Source organism: Magnolia sinica, chromosome 13, assembly GCF_029962835.1.
Source record: "Magnolia sinica isolate HGM2019 chromosome 13, MsV1, whole genome shotgun sequence".
Classification (NCBI taxonomy): Eukaryota; Viridiplantae; Streptophyta; class Magnoliopsida; order Magnoliales; family Magnoliaceae; genus Magnolia; species Magnolia sinica.
Window position 1 is genome coordinate 65,614,199 of NC_080585.1, and position 16,861 is coordinate 65,631,059.

Genomic DNA, 16,861 nt, shown 5'->3' on the forward strand with positions numbered 1-16,861 from the left:
TCTTGTAGTGACCTCGAGTATACACTAGGACTATGCCAAGGTGACGAGTCTTTCCGTAGTGACTTCGAGTATAAACTATGCATATGTTGAGGTGACGAGCCTCTCCGTAGTGACCTGAAATTGCCATCGTATGTGACTAACTAGGATTGACGACCCTAGATGGATCATTATTTGGGTCAATGATATAAAGGGAGATACCTTAGCTTCCCAAACCTACTGTATGAATAGGTCTAATTAAGAACTTGGCTAATCACGCACATGCACCACATTGCATGTGCCTTTGGCATTGGAGTTGAGCACAGCGGGAGTGTTGTATGCGCGACTGTGAGATGATGTCATAGAGGGAGTATAGGCAAGGGCATACATCATTAATACATACCATCCTTGCATTAACCAAAGTACTTAAGAGTGCTTGTTGTATTGCTTTATCATTACTACTTGACTGAATTGATAACATGTTAACCTTTGCCTTATAGCTCCACTGAGTTGATCACTCACTCCCATTCTGGGATGGTGTTTTAAAACACTAACCAGACTCTGTTGTAGCTTCAGGTGACGGCAATGCTTATGAGGCGGAGCCTGACTTCTACGACGACGAGGAGTTCTCCTACCTGCAACTCTCTGGCGGGTCTATGTAGACCTAGAGTTGTACCACTGGGGCTACAGGGATATGGATTAGATGACATTACACTTTATCATTTTGTAAATTTTGAAATTATACATGTAATTATTTAACCTGGTGACATTCATACTTTGGGGACTTACAACCACTTATATGCTCTATATACTTATCACAGTCTTCCGCTTGCGTAATTAAACTATCTATGGAGTATGATATGCTGATTTGGTACAATCCCACTCATGTTTAATGCACTAATATGGACAGCATTTAATCATCATTATTTATGTTGCATAAGTGATGCGTTGGAACTCGGGAGTTAAGCTTCTGCTCGACCCCTGATTTTCAGGGCATTACAAATAACCTCTACAACTCTTGAACGTATAAGAGATCATAATTCATCCTTCAGTTATTGGAGTTATAAGGAAGGTAAAGGAGACTCGACCATTATAATATCACTATTGAGAGTTTGGCCGAGAGATGGTAGTATGGCTTTAACAAGAGACTTTCTTGGGAACTAAAGGAGGTATCGTTTTCATCTTTGTTTTCATAGGTGCAAAAGCATTTGGTGCCTTCAAAGGAATGTTGACTCTGGACATGGTAAAAGCAGTTGAGTTTGTTACAGGAAGCTCACTGGATATCTCTCGGCCAAAGGTATTTCTTTCTGGCATATCAGCTTGCTGAGTTGGTTCATTTTCTTCCTCATCCACAATCAATAGGTGCCTACTAGTTGTAACGAGAGTAGGCTATTCAGTAGGACCCAAGGATAGTACAGAGTAGCTAGTCGATGCAGGAGTGGAATGAGAAGACATGTCTTGTTGGAGATTTTATGGTGTTAATACAATTGGCTCATCATTTTCTAGGTTGGGAGTAGTCAATGGAGCCTTAGAATGAAAGGAAACATGAAAAGGTTCTAGTAATTGGGCAGTTTCTGTATCTCCAAGAGTATCCTCATTATGTAGATGTGCATTACTCACAATTGCTTCGGAATTAGAGCCACTAAGTTCCACCATAGGATTTGCATATTCGTTCACAGTAGAAGAGGTGGTGTTTTTCAATTTGTTAAAGATATGAGACTGTTACAAGAATGGTTCACTTTTCATTAGTCATAAATTCTCTTAGTTCTGCATAGATGAGAAAATATTAGAAGAGATAAAGAAAGTGAAATAGATAGATAAAAAATGAAGGAAAAATGTCCACCTAGGTTAGAAAGAACAGCAAAGGTAGTATACTGATCAATCACTAGTTGAATTTTGGTTGGGTTATTGATAGCCACTGTGAGAGGTAAGTAGAAAGGGAAAAAGGTGGTGGTTTGGGTTCGTAAGAATTGATGTAATGATCAAGAGAAAGTTTGGGATTGTTCAATCTTTTCTTATCTTTTTTCTCATTTATTCAAAGCCCAATTGAATCTGGCTTCCACATGCCTCTTATGAGCCCAATTCATTTCCCAAGGATATTTAGAAGGTGGTAATCCTGGACAGTACTTTATTTTATAATATTTTTCAAATGAAGGGACAACAATGGTTACAGGAGAAATACCTGGAGTTTTCCACATGACTCGGCCAACACAAGCCGTTGTAGAGGAACTTATTAGTACAGATGGAGTAATAGGAAGTTTATGAATGAGACCTAGAAGAGGTCCAAGGTCTGAAATTCTTCTAATGACTCGAGGAGTTGTACAAACCAAAGCAGGTTGAGCAAGTTATTCTGTCTTGGAAGGGCTAGCAGTCGAGACTTTTTGGCACTTATTCCTGGGAGATGCTGGATCGACCACTCTTATTGTTGCTGATAAATGAGAGGTGGTCGAAATAACTAATGTTCTTCGTGACCACGTCATCCTCTAGCTTGGAGATGCGGATGGCTTCAATGTTATTTTCTTTTTATTCCCCTTGGTCATTGATTTCTTTTTTCTCAAACATGAGTTTCTCTTTCCCAGTTGCAGAAGAAAAAAGTCAGGTAATGATGAGATTGGTAGGTTCAATAACCAATTTATTGTAATAATTCTGCCACCAATCATGAAAAGTGATCATTTAGGGAGGACAACATTAGAAGACAGGTAGTTCAGAAGTAGCGCTTATCATGTGGAAATTATTGTGGATGGTTTAATAAATACTAACCGATTCTACAAGTAAGCGATGCTGAGGAGGTTCATTGCAACTTTTATGGGTGAAAGAGTAAGGAATGCATTGAGTTAAGACAAATTGACGAGCAAGAAGATTGGGATAGTATTGTTCGACCCCTGCCTTTGCATTAAAACTCAAATATTGCATACTTATCCTCTCAATTACATTAATTTCCGTGCATTCAAGTGTTAAGTTGATAGATTAATATATGTTTTATGCATGCGAGGTGATTCAAGAACTAAGGATGGAAATGTGCTTAAAATGATGGAATTAGAGCTCAATGGAAAACATAAGGAAGAATTGAAGATTCCAAGGTTACGAAAGAAGAATTGAAGTGCCAAAGGATTGAAGAAACCAAGTGAAAATGAAATATTCAAAGTGAAGTTTCAAATAGAAGGAATACATAGTCTATTAATGCCATTGGTTAGATCTTTGATCCCATCGAGTGGATTTCGATAGGACTTCGATCCATCAAAGACAAATCGAGATACTCTAGATTTTCCATAAAATCTTGTTGGATTGTTCATTCCCATCAAAGAACACTTCAATCCCATCGAAGATTACTTCGATCCCATTGAGCAATGTGTGAATTTTGAAAATCAATTGTTAGACAAGAATCAATTTACCACTTGATCCATTGAGTGGATCTTTGATGCCATCGATAAATGGTCGATAGGTTTCGATCCTTTTGAAGCACCTATCGACAGAAGCGTAACTACATAAATTTAAAGTCAATTTGTAATTTTTTTTCTAAAAGAGTGCAAAAGTTGGGTCTCAAAAACTATATAAAGTAGTCTTTAAGACAATCCTTAGTATCAAGTTATTGTTTTGAATGTGATTTCAAGTGAGGAGAAGCTCTTTCGGCATTGTTCTTCATCAATCCGTCCTCCCTAGTTTGTTTTTTCTTTTCTTTTGTTTAAAATGTTGGCCATGCTAGGCTAATCTCTTACCTAAAGCTAAGGGATGAACCTTTTGATATATTATTGATATTTAATTCATTTTTTAATGAAAATATTATTTTTTTTCATGTTGAATTGTAATTGGTTTTGATTGAATCATTAGATTGGGGAAGGAATCAGTCTGTAAAATCGATTGATCTATTGTTAACTCTGGGTATAATAAATACTTTTGCTTCCCTGTGATTGATTACCTAGATTTTCATAAGAGATGAACCTATTTTTTATTCGCATATTGTTGGATGTTTATTAATTAAATTTACTGCATGATTTTCTTATTAAAACAAATTAGAATCTAGGTTTACTTGAGTTATCAACTCAAGAAGACGAATTAAGTTCAAGTTCTATTAATTGGGGATTCCCAGATCATAAGTGCTTTTAGTTAGTTGTTTAAACCCTTTATTATATTTTTCACTAGATTAAAAACCCAGAAAATGCAAGTAGCTTTCATTGTGTTCTCATCAATTTCCTATGGAACAATCTCGGTCTTACCAAGTTTATTACTACAATGCAGTCCTACAGTTGAGATTGCCTAACATTTCCATAGTGCCACCATAGGGGAGGTCTCTACAAATGTGGTAATTTTCCTAACCCTGATCTTTGTTCTCGATTGTGTTAGTGTTGGCTAGTTCAAAGTCATTTTTGGTGAACCAGGATGGGCCGATTTCTTTATTCTAGAATGGATAGAAAGAACGATTGGGTTTATTGGCATCAAGGGAGAAGAAAGTTATTCATTATGTAAATGTACAAATGATCCTGGGATAAAGGATATTGCACTGACTGGAGAAATCATAGAAACTAGGAGTAGTAGGGTTGTAAAGTAAAAGAATGAAAATATTCGTAAAGTCACATTTGAAGAAGCCATAGAGATCCTCCGCTGTGGTAAAAAGCTTTAGTTGTTACTTCTACATGCTGCAATATAAATGGTCGAGCACAAACAGAGAAAGAGCTAGTTGTCATCCTTGAGCTAGCGCATTGGCCAAATGAACATACTCTTTTGTGATTTGTATGACATTCACGCAAAGTAAATAATGATAGATCCACATTAATAGAAACGTTATATGTTCCTGATCATTGACTTTAGCATGATTCATGCACTGAATGAGCATAAAGTTGGAGTAAGCTCTTTCATTTTTGTCTATAAGGATGAAGAAATGATTATCATCTTGGGAAAAACTTAGGTAGACTGCATCGCCAAAAGAAAGAAGATGGGTAAAAGCACAAACATTCATAACGGTTGGACTCATGGGACCGCATCTGACAAGAAAGGTATTGGTCCATTGGCTCCAATACATTAAAGTTGTAGTAAGGAGGGAAGTATACAATGGAAATTTTAAAAGAGAGCCTGATGCATTGTAACGCCCTGAATTTCGAGGGTCAAGTAATGCTCGACTCCCAATATTTTGGGTGTCACTTATGCCTTACGAAAGCAAAAAATTTTGGTTTTATTTGCTTGTTGTGTGAGCATTTAAGAAATTAAATGGATCATGCAATATACACTGAAATAAACGCAACTTAAACTTAAGATACAACTAGTAAAATGATGTGTATACATTCAGTGTACAAGACCGTGTCCCAACAATATACATACGTCTAAAAATACAAAATGGCCCTGCCCCAGGGATCTCGTCTCTAGCCCTAGGGTAGCCTATAGTGACCCGCCCAATAGTTGAAAATACGAGAGCTCCTCTTCTGAGTCTATTGATACCTTGTCCAGTGTGTCGGACTCTGTGATACCTGCATCTACGCTAGGGTCTGGTTGGTGTTTTAAAATACCATCCCAGAGTAGGAGTGAGTGATCAACTTAGTGGTTCCATTAACATCAAGTTACACAAGTTATCAAGTCCACATGCACAATTAATGAAAAATAACTTAAACATATAGTCCCTAGACACTTTTCTTAATGCACATGCATGCTATTATAATATGATTCATGCCCTCGCAATCCAACACTCCCGCATGGCAATTCTAACTTCACATTTGCAAATGGCCAACACTCCCTCATCATGCGACCTCAACCCCCGAGTTGCCACACGTAACTAATGTAATGCGATAGATGGTTATGTGTAGCCGAGTGTTTAGTTAAATCCGTTTGTCCAGCAAGATTGGGAAAACTAAGACACTCCCATAAAATCAAAGGCCCTAACTTGATCCATCTAGGTTCATCACTCCCAACCGAGCTCATACGGTAGGCGATATTTTAAACTAAATTGTTCACAATCACTATGGGCTCGAACACAGTGTCCCATACCACCAAGCCCAGCTCTCGAGACTTGTGGATCGTATAACTAATGGTTGTAAGTGAACATTCCAGGGGCGTGGGGCGGCTTAGGTTCAGACAGGCGTGATTATATATGGTAAACACATATGGTTGACCAGCTAGTGGACTAATTTGGCTGACTCAGGCGAACTACGCCACAACTGGCATTAGGTGCAAGCATCCCGTGTAGTCTAACTACTGTCGGTTGTCCATGTGCAGCCTGGATCGGTCGGATTAGCCCAAGGTAGCCGATCCAATAGAGTTGTCCTTATGAGTTTTACGATTTGATAGCCAACTCAAAGGGTCAATGTAACGTCTCAAAAAAAATTCGTACAAAGACCCGAGTACCACCTCAGGCAGAAATCACTAAGGACCGAATCCTTTAGAAATTAGACAAAAATTAATTAAGTACTAAATTGAATTAATCAGTGAATTAGCTCGAACCACTTTCTATATGAACTGCAAGACCCAAAAACTATTAGAATCACTAACTTAATATTTCCTAAAAACCTAGGATCAGTCTTAAAACCCAGTTGCTCTAGGGAGCGTATTGAAACTCCGTATTGGACCTGGACCGTGCGTCGAAAGTTCGATAACCGTGAAACTATAAGGTTATGACCACCTTACTGGGCTTGACAACTATCGCGGGAATCAAATTCAAATAGTATCCAAAAATGTACAACTTGAGCCTGGAGGAAAGTGTGTGAGAAACGCGGATATCTTTAGAAAATGAATTCAAACTTAAGTGAATTGGGCCGTTCACTTGCAGACCAAATTTAAGGTTTCAAACCGTCAGATTCTGACCCAACTACACCCTTGGATTAGAAAAATTTTCCTGCACCCATTGGTATAATTGTGGCCCTAAATGAGTAACGATGACCGTTGAACTGAAACGGGTCCTCCACGATCAATCCACTAATTCGATCGGATTGAAACCTTAACCTAGCATAGATCCATTGTCAGGAAACTTTCTTCAGACCATATGCAAGCAATGGACCTCCAAATGAGCTCCGTTGGCCTGAAACAGACGTCTTTTGTCTATAACCTAAGTATACCATGGCCCTGGGCCATTGACATCAGTTTTGGGCCTATATAAAGACCTTAAACCACCCCTCTCTCATTCCATATGATTTTCTCTAACCTTAGGAGAGAGAAGAGAGAAAAGAGTGGAGATTGAAGGGAAACCTTTGGGGTTTGCTGCAGTACTCCTGTTCTGCTACTCCACTCATCGAATCGCCTTTACGTCTAGCTACTCAACTCGTTTCAACTCTATTTTTGGGTAAGAAATCCTAACCCTAATCTGTTTTAGGAATCAAAATAGAGAAACCGGTGAAATAGCTAACCTATTTCAATGTTTAGGTAGCCGTTGTGCCATAGACAAAGACGTGGTGGACGAACCGAGTTCGTAACAAGGGTACCGATGAAAAGTGCAGACTATAAATGTTTAGGTTATAGTTTTCAAGGCTTTCAATATCAGCAATAATTTATGTCTAACTTGATTGCTGCCATATGATCTTAGTTACAATGTATTCGATAAACTATACACGTGTGTGAACTATGTGAACATAAAATGCATTCAATGTGTTTGTTGAAATGTTTGAATGAAAGTGAGATTATGATTTATGTTTGACATGACTATTAATCTAGAATACATGTTTGTTGTGTGGATAACAACTCCTTTGTGAAAAGATTTGCCATAATATATGCTATCACAAATTTAGTCTATGCATATAGTATTATGTAGGCTAAGTGTTTGATAAAATGTCTGAATGGGTAATTGTTTGATAAATGGAAATTATTAAGGGTGTTGAGATAGGATTCTCAACTACCTTATCTATATGTATAAATTCCTTCATTTAACCTTAATTTCACATACGTGATTTATGTATAAAAAAATGCCTATGTATAGTAACATGCCTTAGGTGTTTGATAAAATGTTCAAAGGAGTATTGTATTTGAATTGATTGTTAAATGCTATTATGAATGTCACTTGTATCCACATGCTGCATCTAAGTATGATTGGGACTACAATGTGGTCCAAGCAATCGGTAATGGTTCTTGACTGGGTAGCCGAACTAGTTTCGCCACATTCGATACGTTTGACGAATCCAAGTCATACGGTGATTGTCGACAGTGGTTAGGCCATGTGGAGTGCTTATGGGGTCTATGTCAGTTGACTCAGCGTGTGCTCGTACCAATCGAACTTGTCAAGTAACCCGATTGGCCTAATGTGTGTTTACCATGTATGGACGCTACTGCTTGAATCTAATGTACCACTTACCAATGTAAAACCCATTTCAACCATGGAACCAAGATCCGTTAAGACTCATGAGTTGGGCATGGTGGTGTATGGGACACCGTGGTCGAGCTATCGGCCTATGCTGGGGTGACGAACTTCCTCGTAGTGACTAGTGAGCAACCTAAACTCGTGAGCAGAATATGCTGGTGTATGGGACATTGTATTCGATCTGTCGGCCTACGCTAAGGTGATGAGCCTTTCCGTAGTGACCTCGAGTATAAACTAAGCGTACATTTAGGTGATTAGCCTCCCATACTGACCTGAACTTGTCTATCCACTGCTTTTCAATCAGGGGTGATGTTGCCCTATAACTTGCCTATCGTATGTGATTAACTAAGATTGACGACCCTAGATGGATCATCATTTGGGTAAATGATATAAAGGAAGGTACCTTAGCTTCCCAAATTTGCTGTATGAATAAGCCTAAATAATTACTTGGCTAACATGACATGCACTGCATTGCATGTGCTTTGGTGAGGAAGCACATGTTTAGGGAGTTTGTAATGCGCAATCGTGAGATGATGTCGCTGAGGGAGTGCGGGCGAGGGCCTGCATCATTATAGCATATCATTCCTGCATTAACTAGAGTACTTAGGACATGTTTGTTGTACTACTTTATCATTACTGCTTGACTGAATTAATAACATGTTAACCTTTGCCTTATAGCTCCACTGAGTTGATCATTCACTCCCACTCTGGGACGGTATTTGTAATGCCCTGAAATTCGGGGGTGGAGCATAACTCAGCTCCCGAGTTTCAAAACATCACTTATGTGACAAAGTGCATAAAACATAGAATAGATTAAGCCAAACTGCAAACATAATCCAAGGATAGGTGCAAGATGCAACGGAAGACTGAAGAAATATATATGTATATGTATAAGTCCCTGAGATATGTATGCTCTGTCAGGTCATAATTACAAGTTCTGTCTCAAAATATAAGTATCAAAATGACATAAACCATTTCAAAATAAACTTTGAATCCCCGTAGATCAGGACACGGCTCACATGAACCCGCCTGAGAACTGCATAGAGGAGAACACCTCCTCATCATCCTCATACTCCTGCTCTGCCTCGGGGGTCGCATCATCATCTGCATCTAAGACAGAGTCTGGTCGGTCTCGAAACACTGTCCCAGAACGTGGGAGTGACTGATCAACTCAGTGGAACTATACAATAAAAGTTAACATATTATCAATTCAATCAAGCAGTAATGATAAGGCAATACAATCAAATATGTCCTAATTACTCTTGTTAATGCAAGGATGTATGTAGAAATGATGCATACCCTCACCTATACTCTCTCAACGTCTTCATCTTATGGTACGCATGACAACCTCCCGCAGTGCTCCACAACGTCAAGGCACATGCAATGCGGTGCATGAATATGATTACCAAGTTAATATTAGTCCTTTTCATACAGCAAGATTGGGAAGCTAAGAACCTTAACTTATAACTGTAACGACCTTGGAATTTTTGTGCTAATCTTTCCTTAAGTAGTTATTTTTGGGGTAATTAGCGCTTTACTTGATTGCTTGTGAAATTCGCATCAATCACTTTAAATTGTATCTGCATGGCTCTAAACGTGCATATTAGTGAGCGCTACGTTACTCTGAAATCTGGGATCCATCGCTAAATCCCGGTGTTCTGGGAAGATTAGGCTGTTGCGGTCACTGAGTTGGGCTTGGTCTTCACCTCAAAAATCAAGTCGATCTGATGTTCTAGGTCGATTTGGTTGAGTTCGGAGTGAAGAGTGTGAGAACGGTTGGAATTTAATAAGCTTTTATGAAATCGAGTCGTGGCGACGATTTTAAGGACCCAATTTCACCCTCGATCGGGATGGTTCATATCCTAGTGCTTGTGGACTTGATCAAGTTTATTCGCCACGGCTGATCTGTAGAGCCGGTCGGTACAAAACTCAGGCTGACCTAGATCCATGGTCGGTGAGCTTAAGTCCGACCTTTCGTGGTTATAGGCCCACCGAGAAGTGCTTCGTTGGATCGAGAAAGGCGTACTTTGGTTATAACCTAAGTATACCTTGACCATGGTTATTTCCATCATTTTAAGGCCTATATATAGTCCTTAAACCCTAGTTCTCATTTCCATACGAATTTTCTCTAACCCTAGCTTGGAAAGAGAGTGGAAAAGAGAGAGTTAGTGAGAGAGATTGGTTGGTGAATCATCTTGATTCTTCCTTGTTCTTCTTCACCTTTGAACCTTTACTTTGAATCGTTCCTCTGACGGTTCTGAGTTTGGGGTAAGTAAACCTAACCCTAACCTGAGTTAGAGCTTAGATTAGACTTGGTGTTGTTGTATCTCATTTCTATCCTTATTTTAGGGTATTCTTGCGCCGTTGACGAAGACAACTCGTCTAAATCAGTTCGGCTATTCTTTCTTCGCTTAAGGTGCGGACTTTAAGTGTCTAGGTTATGGTTTTCAAGGCTGTCAATCCCGTTAGTGATTTATTCTTGTTATGGATGAGATTTCACATGTCAAATGTTATGTTTACATTGCTTTCTTGATATGCATGTGCTATGTTGAGATTTGTGTATTCTAAGTGTATTTATAAAGTACCGTATACGTATAAAATACGCACCTATGTTTGCCATGATTTTTGGTCATGTATGTATGCTAGATGCATGTATGACAACTCCTTGGAAGAAGGAATTGTCTAAGTGCATGTATTTCAACATGCGTCATGTATGTTGTTCCATGGATGCTAAGTGTTTGTAGAAATGCATGAATGACCTACGTGTAACATTACACTAAATGCGGGCGTTGAGAAGTGATTCTCAATACTTCTATGGATGCGCATGATTTCCCTTATGCATTTACATTCCAAGTTATTTAAATTCAAGCATTCCTATGCTTACATTTATGTTAAATTGATATTCTTCAGATGTGTATGCACCATGATTTGAGTGGTTGTTCCATTACTGTTTTACATTCCATATGAATATCTGTCGTAGTGTAGGATGTTTGGGACTATGCCTTAGTCCAGGAAATCGGTAATTGACCCTTTGGTCGTGGTTGAGATTGCTTTCGCCACGTGAGACGCATTAGACGAACCCGAGTCGTATTAGAGTTGGCGGCAGTGGCTTGGCGGAGTGTTTGCGCGCTCTATGTCGTTCAATTCAACGTGCGCTCGTGCTCGTCGAGTTCGTCAACTAACCCGATTGTCCGATGTATGTTAACCATGTATGGACGCTACTGCTTGAATCTAGGGTATCGAACTTACCAGTGAAATCCTAATAACCATGGTACGATCCGCTAAGACTCATGAGCCGGACATGGTGGTATGGGACACCGTGGTCGAGCCGTCGGCCTACGAGCCTCCCCGTAGTGACCGGTGAGCAACTAAACTCGTGAGCCGATTATGGTGGTATGGGACACTATATTCGTGCTGTCGGCCTACATTGATTGGTGACGAGCCCTTTGTAGTGACCTCGAGCATACCTGGATACCGCAAGGAGGTGACGAGCCGATCTGTGGTAGTAAGGGCATGAAAGGCGTGCATTGATTGGTGACGAGCCCTTTGCTACGACCTCAACTATATGATCGTATGAGATGTCTAGGATTGACGACCCTAGTATGGATCACTGTTGGATGGTGATATGAGGAAGGTATCTTAGCTTCCCAATCCGTATGAAATGGACTAATAACAACTTGATAATCATATCCATGCACCGCATTTGCATGTGCTTTGTAGATGTGGCGCACTTTGAGGCGATGTCATGCGTAACGTAAGATGAAGACGCCGAGGGTGTACGCGTGAGGGCACGCATCATTCTGCATACATCCTTGCATTAACAAGAGTGTGCAGTTTTTCGACGGGTTCTAGCGAGCCTCGGTCTGTTGCGCGGGATCTATGGGATTACTATTTTGGGATCTAAAATGATGTAACTTGTACTTATAATTTTGATAAATAACACTTTTACACGATCTGGTTGTATATGTAATTCAGGGACTTACACTTGTACACATATTTTACTATAAGTCTTCCGCTTGCTTTATTCACTTATCCCTGAATCATATCTGCGTTTTGGCGTAATCCATCCCATGTTTATGTGCTAATACCAGTCAACATACCTCATTCATTAATTATGTTGCATAAGTGATGTTTTGGAACTCGGGAGCGGAGTTATGCTCGACCCCCGAATTTCAGGGCGTTACAAGTTGGTATCAGAGCATGATCCGTTCTAGGGTCGTCAGTCCTAGATAGTCTCATACGATATTATGGTTCTAGGTCACTGCAAAGGGCTCGTCACCAATCAATGCATGCCTAATCATACCTTAGTTGCTACAATAAGGCTCGTCGCCTCAATGCAGTATCAAGGTATGCTCGAGGTCACTACAAAGGGCTTGTCACCAATCAATGTAGGCCGACAGCACGAATATAGTGTCCCATACCACCATAATCGGCTCACGCGTCTGAAGTGTTCACTGGTCACTATGGGGAGGCTCGTCACCCCAGAGTAGGCCGATGGCTTGACCACGGTGTCCCATACCACCATGCCCGGCTCATGAGTCTTAGAGGATCAAGGTATAATGGTTAACGGGATTGCACTGGTAAGTTTGGTACCCTAGATTCAAACAGTAGCGTCCATACATGGTGAACATCCACCGGGACAATCGGGTTACTTGACGAGCTCGACTAGCACAAGTACACGTTGAGTTGAATGACATAAAGTGTGCGAACACTCCGTGTGGTCAAACCACTTCCGACAACCCTAATACGACTCAGGTTCGTCAAACACGTCCTACGTGGCGAAAACAACCTCAGCCACGAACTCAAGCTCGTTACCGATTTCCTGGACTATTTCATAGTCCCAAACACCTTCAATTATAATAGATATTCATACGAGCAATTCAGAACAGTAAAGGAACAACAATCCTAATCATACAAGCATGTGAGCATTTGATGGATTTCAACTTAACATGAATTCACACCTAAGTAGTGCCTGAATTTAAACAATCAAAGAAGGTAAATTGCAAGTAGGAAATCATACACATCAATAAGATAGTTGAGAATCTCATCTCAACGCCCATAAACAGGATAATATATTACACACTTGATCATTCAGACATTCCTACAAATACTTAGACTACATATTTCAACATACATAATGTATGTTGGTGATAACACACATTGGACAATTCCTTTCGCCAAGGAGTTGATACACATACAACTAGCACAAACATACGACAATTAATCATGGCTAACACATGCTCGTATTTCATACGTATACGATACTTTCTACCTATACATGGAATACACAAATCTCAATATAGTTCATATATATCAGAAACGCAATATAAACATCGCATTTGTCATGTGAAATTTCACCCACAACAATAATAAACGATCAACCGACTTTGAAAGCCTTGAAAACCATAACCTATACGAATATAGTCCGCACCTTACACCAGAAAGTGCGCAATAGATCTGATTTAGACGATAAGTCTTTGTCAACGGCGACTGGACAACCTAAGGCATGAATTAATTCAGCTACATCAACACTTAGACTATCTTAAGCTCCAAAACAGGTTAGGGTTTGATTGACTTACCCAAGAATGAGATTAGAATCGTCGGAATAACCATTCGGATGCGATGGATTAAGTATGCCAAGTAACAGAAAAGAATGCCAGGATAATTCACCAACTTCTCTCTCACTTTCTCTCTCTTTCAAAGCTAGGGTTTAGAAAATTCGTATGGAGTTTGAGAGTGAGGATTTATGGTCTTTATATAGGCCTAAAATTGATGGAAATAGCCCCACGACCAAGTTATACTTAGGTTATAACCAAATCGAGTCTATTTCGATCCAATGGAGCGTTTTTGGAGGTCCTTTTTCTGAGTGCGGTCAGACTTAAGCTCACTAATATTGGATCTTGAGCAAGGTAAATTTTCAATCCGATCGGGTTTCCAGATCGCTCATGGCGGACCAATTTCAATTCAACGGCCACCGAAACTCGATCAGGACCAAAAGCACTTTGACATGTGTGGGCCATCTTCCCTGATCCGAGGATAAATTTAGGTCAGAATCCAACGGTCAGAATGCTTAAAATTGGCGCGCAAGTGACACGACTCAGATTTCATAAATTCATATTTAATTTCTAAACAATTTTACCTTTCTCACACTCTTTACTCCGGACTTAAGCAAATCGTCTCAGGACATCATCTGGACTTGATTTTTGAGGTGATTGTCAAGCCCAACAAGGTGATCATAATGGTCTAAGATTATCGCTATCGGACTTTCGACGTGCGGACCAAGCCCGATACAAAGTTTCCAAGTACTCCCGAGAGCAACTGGATTTAGCATTGAATCCAAGATTTCAGGGTAATGTAGCGGTAATGATTCTACAGGTTTTGGGTCTTACAGATCGAATTTAAAGTGATCGGTACCAATTTCACAGGTAATCGAGTTTAGCGCTAGTTAACCCACATTTAACTTCTAAAGGATTGAGGTAGTACTCGGGTCTTTGCACGAAATTTTTTGGGATATTACAATCTACCCCTCTTAAAGAAAAAATTTCATCCTCAAAATTCGTACCTTCTCATACTCCTCGAGGATCTAAGGGTAGTTCTTTCTGACCTCAGCTTCAGTTTCCCAAGTAGCCTCTTCTTCATTGTGATGCGTCCACAGTACTTTCACAAGTGGGATGACCTTGCTACGCAATACCTGCTCCTTCCTATCCAGGATACATGTCGGTCGCAATACATAGGTGGCATCCTCGCTCAACTGCACCTGCTCCCATCTAATAATATGCGAAGGATCAGGAACGTACTTCTTCAACATGGATACATGAAATACGTTATGCACGCCCGTGAGTGGTGTGGGCAAAGCAAGGCGATAGGCTACTGCCCCCACTCGATCCAGTATCTGAAATGGACCAATAAATCTCGGCGTGAGCTTTCCCTTCTTACCAAACCGTAAGACTCCTTTCATAGAGAAAACCTTAAGAAATATATGGTCTCCAACCTCGAACTCAAGCGGTCGCCGCCTCGTATCAGCGTAACTCTTTTGCCTGCTCTGGGCTATCAGAAGTCGACGTTGAATAATGTCAATTTTCTCTGAAGTTGCCTGAATCAACTCTGGACCAATCAAACTACGCTCGCCAACTTCTGCCCAGCAATGCGGTGCTCTACATGGGCGTCCATACAATGCCTAGTAGGGAGCCATGTAGATACTCGCCTAGTAACTATTGTAATACGCGAACTCTGCATATGGGAGACAGTCATCCCAACTGTCCTTGAAATCTAAAACACAAGCTCGCAACATGTCCTCCAAAATCTGATTCACACGTTCCGTCTGCCCGTCCGTCTGTGGATGAAACACGGTACTGAACTTCAATTTCACACCCATCGCTTCCTGGATATGCGTCCAGAAGATAGATGTGAATTGTGTTCTCTGTTAGACACAATCTCTAAGGAAACTCTATGCAGACGTACAATCTCCTTGATGTATAACCTAGCCAACTCGTCTGTAGAGTTCGTGACTCTGATCGGTAAGAAATGAGCCAATTTCGTCAATCAGTCGACGATCACCCAAATGAAGTCATGTCCCTTCCTCATTTTTAGTAGCCCTGAAATAAAATCCATGGAGATAAAATCCCACTTCCATTCAGTTATGGGCATGTGTTGAAGCAGTCCAGGAGGTCGGCGATGTTCTGCCTTAACCTGCTGGCAAGTGAGACAACGGGATACGAACTCAGCAATGTGAATCTTCATGTTGTCCCACCAGTAGGATCTCCTCATGTCTTGATACATCTTCGTGCTACCTGGATGCATCGTAAGCTTCGAATTATGGGTTGACTCGAGAACCTCCCGTCTCAAGTCAGGAACGTCTGGGACACATAGGCGGCCATGATATCGTAGGCCCCCATCTGAACCAACACTCCACTCGGAGTCCTCATCTGTATGAACTCGCTCTCTCATCTTTGCCAGTAGCTCATCATCTGCCTGAGCTACAATGATCCGATCATCAATGAGGGGTTGTACTCGAATGTGTACGATAACCTCATATGGCTCTTCCACCGTGAGTTTCTGCTCAAAGTCTCGCACAAACTCTATCATGTCCCATTTTGCTATCATTAGCGGAGCCGTAAACTCTATAGTCTTCTCGTGACTCAATGTGTCTGCCACAAGGTTTGCCTTGCCCAGATGGTAAGAAACATCGAACTTAAAGTCCTTCAAGGTTTCCATCCATCGGCGTTGCCTCATATTCAAGTCACGCTGAGTGAAGATGTACTTAAGGCTCTTGTAGTCGCAAAAGAGCTCGAACTCCTCTCTGTAGAGGTAATGTCTCTAGAGCTTTAGTGCGAAAATGACAGCTGCCAACTCCAGGTCGTGTGTAGGGTAATTCTCTTCGTGTTTCCTCAACTGTCTCGAGGCATATGCGATCACCCTGTCCTTTTGCATAAGGACACAACCCAGACCAATGCGAGAGACGTCAGTATATATCGTATACTTAACCCCTTGCTCTGGTAATACTAACACAGGGGCGGACGTCAACTTGTCCTTCAGCTCCTGAAAAGCTATTTCGGCCTTCTCATTCTAGGCAAACTTCAAGTCTTTCCGTGTCAACTGAGACAACGGTCTGGTTAT